We start from the raw sequence: 10,762 nt of genomic DNA, 5'->3' as shown, positions 1-10,762 counted from the left end.
ACTGGCTTTTGTGGAGAAACTAACATTTGAGCTTTAACATTCAAAGAGAATTTGTTGCCCCTCTGACTTCTCTATACTGTTTCTTTGGGAATATTTAGTTAAGAATACTTAATCTTTGATTCAAAATACTGCATGAATGGATTGAAGAGAACTTTCCTTGATGCCAATTGTCTGGATATGTTCCCCAGACCCTTATCATCATATTTTCCAGAGAATAACCTGGGCTGATGTATTCCAGGTTCTGAAATGTCCAGGAAGGAGAGAGAGTATGAAACATATTTGGAAGAAGGGACCATGCTAGATCGGGAAATAAGGAGAGAGGGGTCACCGGCTCACCCCATCAGGGGCATGTCTGGGGCGGGGCAGTGGGAGGAGCACGCCCTGGGGCAGGCAATAAGGAGGTGCATGGAGAGTTTAAAACTGTAAGAAAACCGGCTGAGTTGTTCTGCTTCTTATTGTCACCAAACATTAATATTTCTAAACAATGTCAGAGATAAAATACTCTTTCCTTTCAAAAATATGTGTTGCTGTGGTTACTGTTAAACTTTAGTAATATATGTAAGCTCCAAGTTAGCACATGATTATTAGTATTTAGTAAACCCTGTATTCTACATGGAAGTTGATTGAGAGAAGTCCTAGTTATGCCGACCGGCACACACGTCCTCGAATATCCACTCAACAATAAAGCCATAACGGATCTGGGATCCTTCTCTTGCTTCAGGCACAGCTTGTGTCTCCAGCCCCTGTGATACCACATATTTTTGCATTTAAATAGTAGATTTGGAATAAACGATGGAGCTCAATGATAGTAAAAACAAACAGACCTTGAGTTACATTCATTCTGTCATTCTCCCTGACCACTTGTGGTTTTTATTTGTGTTTTACATTTGGACACTTCAAAGTACGTAAGTTCATTTGGTAAGTGCACATTTTGGTTTATACATGAAATATATTTGTTCCTTTTCATGCTTATCAATGAAAATCATTTTTTCATATAGAGGAGGGATATGTTAAAAATGCTTTATTCCGAGAATCAGACATACAAAGAATTCCCGTGCACTGGATGTGGTTGTTTTACTGAAGAAGACTTTTCTGGAGGTCTCTGGAGAAGGCTCTACTCAATGTCACCTTGTGAGAGAGGCCTTCTCTGATCAACTGTCTGAAATACATAATCACTCCCCTACTCCCTGCCCCACTCTCTATCATTTTTACCACACTTTGTTTTTCTCTACAGCACTTATCACCTCCTGATATATTATACACGAGCATGTGGGTGTGTGTGTGTCTGTTCACTTGTTTAGTATTTGTCTCCTCTGCTAGTCACAGATTCCATAAGGTCAGGAAACTGGCATTATCAGTGCTGTATCCCGGACACCTATAAGATAATCTGGCTTATAGTCAATGTTCAGTAAATATTTGTTGAGTGAATGAGTGAAGTAAGGAATGAGAGAAGTGTCATAATACATCCCACAGATCTTACATTAGTTTTCTTGTCATCTGAAGTAGGGAGAATGAACAGACCTTGAAATTGGTTACAAAAGTACCTTTTTGCCTAACCTTGAAGAAGATGGAAAATTGCCCCAACTTCCCCACTCATTGGTTCAGCCTGCAAGCCTGACTCAGAAGATGGCCATGTAGTAAAAATGGCCATATACTGAGAATTTACTATTGAGATAATGACCGTGTATTATCTCAATTAATTCTCAAAAAAGCCATTTTATAGGTGAGAAAATGACAACACCGGTGTGATCATCTGGGCCTCCCCTGCCCCTGGGACCAGGAAGGAAGGACAGCTGGGGCCTTCGAGGCAGAGCCCAGCCCTTCTCAGGATCTTCTCTGCTTCTCCCAGGCTCCACCGCTTTAGCACCCGCTCCTGCCAGCATATGCTGTTGAGAAGTGTTAGATGTCACCGCACAGCTGTGAAGCGGGGTGGAAGACAGAGGCAAAATGAATAGCATAGAAGAGCCGGGGAACAAAATGCAAGGCTTCAGAGGGGTAAGACAGCAGTGTCAGCTCAGATCCTGCAAGAATAGAGGAGATAGTCCTCTGGGGAGGATGCGTAGGAATCTGTTAGTCTGTAGAGTCAACTGGACACGAGGAGGATGGGCCAGTCTCCTTTGTTCATGTGCTAAGTATCCCTCCACAGAGGTTCTCGTTATTTTCCATCTCACTGTTTGAATTACTCGCCCCACAACCACACTTTAAAAAAAAAAATCCATAGACGTTTTAGAGACTTTGTCAACTTGTTAAAAAGTGTGGAATTTTTTTACTTTAAAAGGTTAAATTATACTAACAAAGTTAAAACAACACTAAGGAGAGAACACAAAGCATCTCCCTAAACTTCACGGTGCTAAAACATATTTTCAGATTTTTCTGGGTTCTTCCCTTTCTGGTTCTTGTACATATGCGTGCACATCTTTATTATGGCATAAGCCTGAATCTTGAATGTGCTGGAATCTGTTTCTGGAGGGAGTTGTTTCCGCTGCCACCAGTGCAAGGCATTGCCAGGGTCAAGGAGGCGGTGAGGGGATGACAGCGCCCCCTGGTAGGCTCACACTTAGGGGGATGCCGCCCCCAAACCAGAGGCTGAGCTTGTGAGATAAAAGAATGAACGAGATGTCAGGGAACAGAATAAGGAAGAGAGAACAAAAGTGCCTAAAAGACTGTATACAAAAAATAGAACAGACATAGGTAGGAAAAGAGAAAAATGAGAGAAGACGATATTAGTGGGAATTAGTGAAAGGGAAATGATCTGCGTCTCCCTGACATTCAGTTCAGCTGATTTGTGTTAGCCACAGCCTGTGTCTGGACAGTTTCTCCATGAAATCTAGAATATCTGTCATTTTTCTCCAGGCAGAGTAACGAAGATGGCAGAAAGACTAATTTGAAGTATTCTCAAAGATGGGCTTGGATATACATGTGAGTTCAGATGTTGCGGAAATTGGTCTGTCATTAATAATGTTTTAGGGGAAACTGACATGTCATTTCTCAGTGATTTAAGTCTCTGGGAAGCTGAGAGAGATGGAGTATTAAAAAAACACATAAACTGTCAGAAGGAAGAAGTCACAGAAAAGAAAGCTGACAGTGTCCTTTAAACAACGGTAAGATAACCTGAAGTCAAGCAGAGAGAACTCGTGATCATGCTGGATGTTTTAGGTTCTTGAGTCATTTCTCTGATTACAGCTCACGGCCAGGTGTTAGATTTTATTATGAATTATAATGTCACCCATTTAAAGTCACTCTGAACTGTTTGTTTTTGAGAACAGATTGTACTCATGTGTGTATCATGAAGTAGTTAGGCACAGCCATATTGAAAGACACCATATTGAAAACAATGAATCCATCCAATCAGTAACATTTAGTTTACAAATAGGTGAATTATATGTGGATATTGGAATAAAGATTTATAGTGTCCATACTTGGTAGCACCACATGGCTAGTTTTTTCCATGTCTTAATTAACAATCTAAAATAGCCTGCATGATACATTTCGTAGATGTGGAAGTAGTCCAAAGCCTGGCTGAAAGGTTGTGATGCCTTCTTGTCCCTGGTGATCTGTTTCTAACAACCTGCACAGTAATATAATAGAATTATGATTGAAAATCCTTCAGAGACTTGGGTGTCCTGGAACAAGACCAGGATGGACTTAGCAAACTCAGGTCCCGATCTGTACAGAATGCTGAAGTGGATGCTCAAGACTTTCCCCACTGCCATTCTATCTATACTGAAGAGAGCAAACATAAGAAGCTGACTGTCCAATCGCAGTGGCCCAGAGAAGATCCTAAGTGTCTATAGCAAGGGTTCTCATGCTCTGCGGCATACTAGAATCTCCTGGAGAGCTTCTAAGATCCTACAAGGCCCAGGTTATACTCTACTCACACTAAACCAGAATTTCTAAGCTGGAGCCTAGAAACCTCCCAGGTGGTTCTAATACACAGCTACAAAATAAAGTATAATAAATGCTGACTAGAAATGCGGAGATGCTCTAGGAGTACTTCAGGGAAAAGAGAAACAGCAAAGGCTTCTTTGGTAGGGAGTAAGGAGGGTGTTCCAGGCAGAGGGAATAGCGTAAGCAAACACAGAGAGATACAAAAGCATGTGGTGGGACGTGCAAAGTTCTTTTTGGCTATAGCGTGGAGGTATAAAGAGAATAGTAGGAAAGTGTCAGAATATGCTGTAAAGGGGCTAGGATGCCAGGCTGGTGAAATCTCATACATAGTTTCATAGGCAAAGGTAACCGTTGGAGAGAGAAGGTTCTTTGTTTGTTTTAAGGAACATAACACCAGTGTGTAGAAAGAGCCTAGAAGAAAGCAGAAGCTATAAACCCATATCACATTAGGAGGCTACTGTCGCTTTAAAATGCATTTCCTAATTTTAGTCATTACCTTACATCTTCATGATTTTTATGTATAATTTTCTAATATTTTTCTTTAAATGGACTTGTTTTTACTCAAGTGTGTAATATATATATATATATATATAAATAATATATGTCTATATCTATACCTTTCTATCTATCTATTAAATACTTATATAACTCCCTCAATGGAAAACTAGTATCACTTTTCATGACTAGAAGTTTAACCTTAAGAAGCAATACAATACAAATAAAACAGATTTGTCTCTTATTAGATTCTCTCATTGCTAACGATTCTGAGATTGAGGCCTGTGCTCTTCGTGAAAAGGGGAGGTTTACAGGCCGTGTATAGACAGAGTAGCACTCAGCAGGGTGGTGGCTGTGAGGACAGAGGAGAGGGAACAGAAATGAGACAGCTCAGAGGCAGATGCACCAGTCGTCGGCCAGTGGCCTTTGATGGCTCTGCATGGGGATGATGGGCATTTTGTCAGTATTGCCCAAGAGAATGTAGTTGTAGTCTGCCGTGTGTCAGCTTTAGTGCTAAAATACTTGCAAGGGATGTGACTGAGAAACACAGTAAAAGTCACAACAGTGAATCTTTGATGGTGCTTTCAGATCTAATCGTCCCCTTTTGTTCTGCCTGCAGAAAAGGCAGCTCCTGGTGGAAAGGAAGAATATACTTCCTTTCAATGTGGATGAACTTAACTGATAACATATAATGTAACTAAATATACTTGGATTTAGAGATTGTCATTTTTAAAATGCAATATTCAATAACCTGAGAAATTGGAATGCCATGGAACTTGACGAAAGTGTACTGCATGGCTATGGTTTCCTATGGGCACATTTTATTTTGGTGATGGTTTGATTAGATTTGAAGCAATGGGAACACTGTGGTGTCCACATGTGTGTCTGTGTGTCTATATTTTATGTTCATTAAGCACTAAGGTAAACGAGAACTTTCTGAAGTCAAGTTTCAAAATTGCTAGGCAAAGAAAGTAATGAAGGAAATAAGCCTGCAGTCATAGAGCAAACATTATGACCCTATCTTTAAAGCCAGTGACCAACAGAGAAGGAAATGTAATTCTCTCTAACCCTCTGGCGTTGTCTTAAAGCCTATGGGAGGCATCATAATGTCTGTATCTTGAGTTACACGCTGCTTTGTTTATGTCGACTATTAGTAAAATCCAATCTAGAGCCTCCTACGATTGTATGACTCAGGCATTTTGCTGATGAGTAGATCTTACTTGACAGGTTGACCTAGGATTAGTAGTGCTGGAGACAAGTACGCTTCTGTTCATTTCGCTAACTCATCTGTCCTGTTTGCATCAACAGCACTTGCCTTTATCTTTTTAATTGCTTTAACTGTTGTTTTTGTAGCTATGTCCTCTTTAGAATTCTGAATGAAGAAGAGAAATTCTGAATGTCTCTACTTCTCCATTATTAACCACGCCTAGTACCTTCAGCTACAATTCTAGTTGTGTTGTGGTGACAGAAAAGCTCAGAGGTTCACATGGTAAACATTAATAATGCTTCCTGGTTACCAAATATCCTTTATGTGGCAGGGTCTGTGCCAAGCGTACCACATAAGTTGTGAAATGGTTTAAAATTCACCATAACATTATTGCTGTTTGTTATCACCATTTTACAACTCAGGAAACCAAGGCTCAGAGAAGCTGTGGGAGCAGCCAGAGTTTGCATAGTTGGACTTCAAACTGAGGGTTGCTCACAAAGTCTGACCTCATCTACTTCTCTACACTGCCTCAATGGCGGGGCCTGGTTGCTCATCTCCCCAGGTTCTTTTCACTCCATGATTTATGAGTGCCCTGAAGAATCACTGCAGGGAGGGCTTTGATTGTCTGCGAAGCAGAGCAAGAGGCATGTTGCGGCTGCTGCCCCAAATGAGCTGGCATGCACGGGGGCTGGTTGTGTACTATAGCTAAGATAACCTAACTGCTATAACAAATCAGCCCAAACATGTCGTGACTCAATGCAGCAGAAGTTTATTTCTTAATCACATGATTGTCCAGGGCAATTTGAGGTGGGTGGTGAGGTGGGAGAGGGAGGTGACTTTGCTCCATGCAGTCATTCAGAGACCTAGGCTGCCTGTGGCTCTGTTATCATCAGTACATGGCTTCCAAGTTTGTCATTGTCATCTCCATTCCAGTTAGCCAGAAGGGGAAGAGGCTTAGAGGAGTATGCATGGAATACTTTTATGGGCCAAGCCTTAGAAAAGACACACATTCCTTGCACTCCCATTCCATTAGCCAGAATTCAGTCACGTGGCTACACCTAATTGCAAGGAAGGCTGGGAAAGATCATCAAGCCAGGTAGCCAAGAAGAGGAAAGAGATTTTAGAGAGTACTCACATCAAGGAAGCAGAGGCTAGCTCCCAGTGTAGGAATCCAAAGATTGGCGTTCCAGTCCTGCTGAACCATCACTAGAGCCACTTGACAAGTTTCTCATCCGAAAATCAGTCAACAGCTTCTGCTGCTTTCTACTCCACAGGGTAATTTAAGATTAAAATTAGAGTGAAATAAGTATGTGGATATGCTTTGTAAGCAACTTAGGATTTAGCATAGGAGAGTCGACAAAGACCTAGATTGGGATATGGAATCGAAGTTCAAATTCTTTCTCCTGCCACTTCATAGCTGTGCAAATGTGACTCACTTATTTGACCTCTCTGAGCTGCAAAGCCATTTCTGTTAAGTTGGGAGTAAAAGCATTTGCCTTACCTTCTTTATAGGGATCTGGAGCGTATAGAAATCAGTAGGCTATATGAAAGTATTTGAAAACCATGAAACGTCAAAGAGTATTCAACCTTGTTTTGAATTTTTGTCCTGCTCAAGGGCCCATTCCCTGGGGAGTGCTTTCTGAGCCCCAAAGTCTCTGCTTTACCCTCTCCTCTTGACTGAATGAGATAGGGCATTTATGCATGAAAATAATATTTTTTTCAAAAAGTTGAAATAGATGCTCACTCTCAACACACGCTACGAGTGACTGCAAACTCCTGAGGGAACAGCCTGAATCACCTCCTTGTTTCAAATTCCCAGCATGCCAGGCATATAGTTGCTGCCCGATTAATACTTATTGAATTACATTCAACTTTAAAATATACTTTCTGGTCAAAGAGAAAATGACCAGTGGGCTGGCACAAGAGTGGTTAGTGGCTGACCCCTCCATTTCTCTGAGGGCAGGGTTTATCCTGAGTGATCACATTCCAACTTTCTTATTTGCTAAGTCACTTCTCTGAATTGATGGTATTAGTCATTTAAATAGACTCATACTTTCTTTCATGCATAGAGTAGTTCCAGAATTCGAGTGATTCATTAAGTTATTTTCCTTTTCCTCTCTTTTTTTCTTGTTGGAGTCTCTTGAAACTTCTTAATTCCAGCCAAGGCACTCATTAACTTCGAGGTTGCCTTCTGAGCTGAGTTTTGCAGAGGGATGATTGTCTGGCCTGGCTTTTCATTCATTTCTGGGCTCACCCAGCTATGAATCGACAAGCAGAGCCTGCTTTTATAATTGTGGAGTGGGATGACTCATTCTTTTATTTTTCTGGGTTGTCGCAGGTGAGGTGCATCTGCTCTTTCAAGCTTTAATAAGTAAATAACAAGAGACACTAGAGAAAATCAGGGAGATACTGGCTGCCTTTAGTTCTAGAATGGTTGCTAAGTATATTGTAGCACTGACTGTCAAATTGAGGCTAATTTTTTTTTATTGAGTTCATAATAGTTTACATCATTGTGAAATTTCAGTTGTACATTATTTCTTGTCCATCACCGTATAAGTGCTCTCCTTTGTCCCCTGTGCCCACCCTCCACCCCCCTTCCCCTGGTAACCACTGAACTGTTTTCTTTGTCCATGTGTTTGTTTATATTTCACATATGAGTGTAATCATATAGTGATTGTCTTTCTCAATCTGGCTTATTTCACTTAGCATAATACCCTCCAGGTCCATCTATGTTGTTGCAAATGGGATGATTTTGTCTTTTTTATGGCTGAGTAGTATTCCATTGTGTATGTATGTGAATATATATATATATATATATATATATATATTATATATATCACATCTTCTTTATCCAATCATCAGTCGATGGGCACTTGGATTGCTTCCATGTCTTGGCTATTGTGAATAGTGCTACAATGAACATAGGGGTACGTATGTTACTTAGCATTGTTGATTTCAAGTTGTTTGAGTAGATACCCAGTAGTGGGATAGCTGGGTCATGTGGTAGTCCTATTTTTAGTTTTTTGAGGGATCTCCATACTGTTTTCCATAGTGGCTGCACCAGTTTGCCTTCCCACCAGCAGTGTATGAGGGTTCCCTTTTCTCCACACCAAAACTGACGCTAATTTTGGCTTTAGCTACCCACTGAACAACCAGCAGAGTGGCATTCTTTAAATGGCCCCTCCTATAAGAGAGAAATGGCGAAGAAAGCACCTTCAGAGAGGCAGCGCTGTGTTTCTCAAACTTTCGTGTGCACAGGGATCACCTGGGATCTTCTTAAAATGCAGGTTCTAATGTAGTAGATCTGAAGTGGTGTGTAGGATTTGGCATTTTTCACAAGCTCCCCAGGATGCTGCTATCCAGCTGCCCCGCTCTGAGGAGGAGGGGAGAGTTGATGAGGCAGGGCCCATTCTTACCAAGGCCTCATCCTTTATACAAAACATTTCAGATACTGTGGTCTCTGTGATAAGGAGTAATAACCAAGCTGCACCTGTGGAAACAGATAAAAAATTGGCAATCATTTTTAGCAATCAGGAGGAAAGTGAGATCTTTATTTTTTTTCAATGTACAATATTTTACAAAGTGTCTCCTCTGAGTCCTTGTGAGTTTGCATAATTTAGGCAGCTCCAATTCTAAGATTGAATCTACGTTGACAATGAACAAGAAGATAACAGATCGCATTCCTTCTGAGCAGTGGTATGGGCATGACTACAACCAATTACCCAGCGAAGGGATGGTTAGCTGTAAGAGCAGGAGTGTATCAGGATCAGAGAAAATTAAAGATATGGGTTGGAATCAGATGCTAACTTGCTAATGATTTTGCACAGAACATTGGGAGTTTGGGGATACCCAGATATAAATATTGGAAACATAACTTCACAAATATATTTTTGTGTTTAAAAGGGGAGATGGAGCTAAATATTTTTACGTATGCTAATGATAATAGCCATGTGTATGATGCTTACTGGGTTCCAAGCCTTTTGCAAATATTAACTCAATTTAGCCTTACAATAAGTTATTATTGTATTATTAACACATTAATATTATAAGTATTAATAGTATTATTGTCTCCACTTTACAGGTAAAGAAACAGAGTCACAGAAAGGTTAAGTACATTCTCCAAAACAACAGAGCTCAGATTCTGGGCAGGCTGGCTGCTGAGCATATTCTCTTATCATGCTTTCCCTGGACTCAAATTAGGCAAGGATATGTGAGTTCAAGTTCATACTCTGCCATGTGCATTTGTCCTTTAACAAATCCTCTATTCTCTCTGTCTCAGTTCCATCATCTGTAAAACTGACCTAATGATGCCCTGGCAACCTCTCAGGATTGTTGGGAAGTCGAAATAAGACAATGCATGTGAAATTTTGTAGATTGTATACAGCTTTGCAGACAGATTCAAGGATTAGACAAAAGTATTTGATTACCTTTGGGATATTGTGAGTAGTATTGTGTCAATAGCTAACTTATGTTTCTTTGGTCTCTGTCTCTATATTTTTGCTGCTTCCTCAGGAAGAACTAGTTTTGCCTGGATGCTTAAATGAAACAAAAACTTCCTCTTTGATTTACATTCTGTAGGTTTTCTGAAAATAGAATATTCTGTAGAGGCTAAAAAACCAATAGAAGGCCCGTCAGCTGATTTCATTCATTCCTATTTTGCGAAATATTATTCCCTGTAGGTTCTTCTCTGAAGCGTTAGCTCATCTGGATTGAAATGATTCTCTAATGCCTCTTGCATTTAGCTCTTCATTTGAAAAGTGTTTCGTGATGAAATCAGTTTCACCATAGAATTTTGCACTCAAATTTAGCCCATGATTTTTCTTGTTACCGTGTCTCGTCCCAGCATATTTCTTATTCTGCAAAAGCTCTCACTTTTCTTAGAGTTTTGATGTTCCAGCTGCCACATTTTTCTCCCTCTGAGTTTTAGCAGAAGATAATATAGGGCTTCCCTCATAATCATAATACTACATCCCTTCTCAGCCCAAGAATTCAGAGCACTTGAGAATGCGGAATTGTAAGAAGGAAGGATTACAGAGGTTTTTGGTTGTGTGGCTGGGGCCAGGATTTCTATGTCTGTGGTTCCTAGGTGCATGTGATGGAGGTGCCTCCTGATTATTAAATTATAAAAATTATAATTAGAGATTAATTTTCTTTTCTTTTTTTCAGAAAGCC

The 10,762-nt window shown here is 40.3% G+C and overlaps 1 long non-coding RNA gene across 1 annotated transcript; it reads left to right on the top strand.

The window, feature by feature from the left end:
* Positions 1 to 1,849: 1,849 nt before the first annotated feature.
* LOC139073321 (uncharacterized) lies at positions 1,850 to 9,810 on the top strand. Its single transcript, XR_011527536.1, has 3 exons — positions 1,850 to 1,995; positions 2,854 to 2,919; positions 9,672 to 9,810. It is a non-coding gene; the product is annotated as an uncharacterized lncRNA (long non-coding RNA).
* The last annotated feature ends 952 nt before the right edge of the window (positions 9,811 to 10,762 follow it).

Source organism: Equus przewalskii, chromosome 15 (assembly GCF_037783145.1).
Source record: "Equus przewalskii isolate Varuska chromosome 15, EquPr2, whole genome shotgun sequence".
Classification (NCBI taxonomy): domain Eukaryota; kingdom Metazoa; phylum Chordata; class Mammalia; order Perissodactyla; family Equidae; genus Equus; species Equus przewalskii.
Note: the sequence above shows the minus strand (reverse complement) of the source record. Positions and strands in the feature narration are given on the sequence as shown.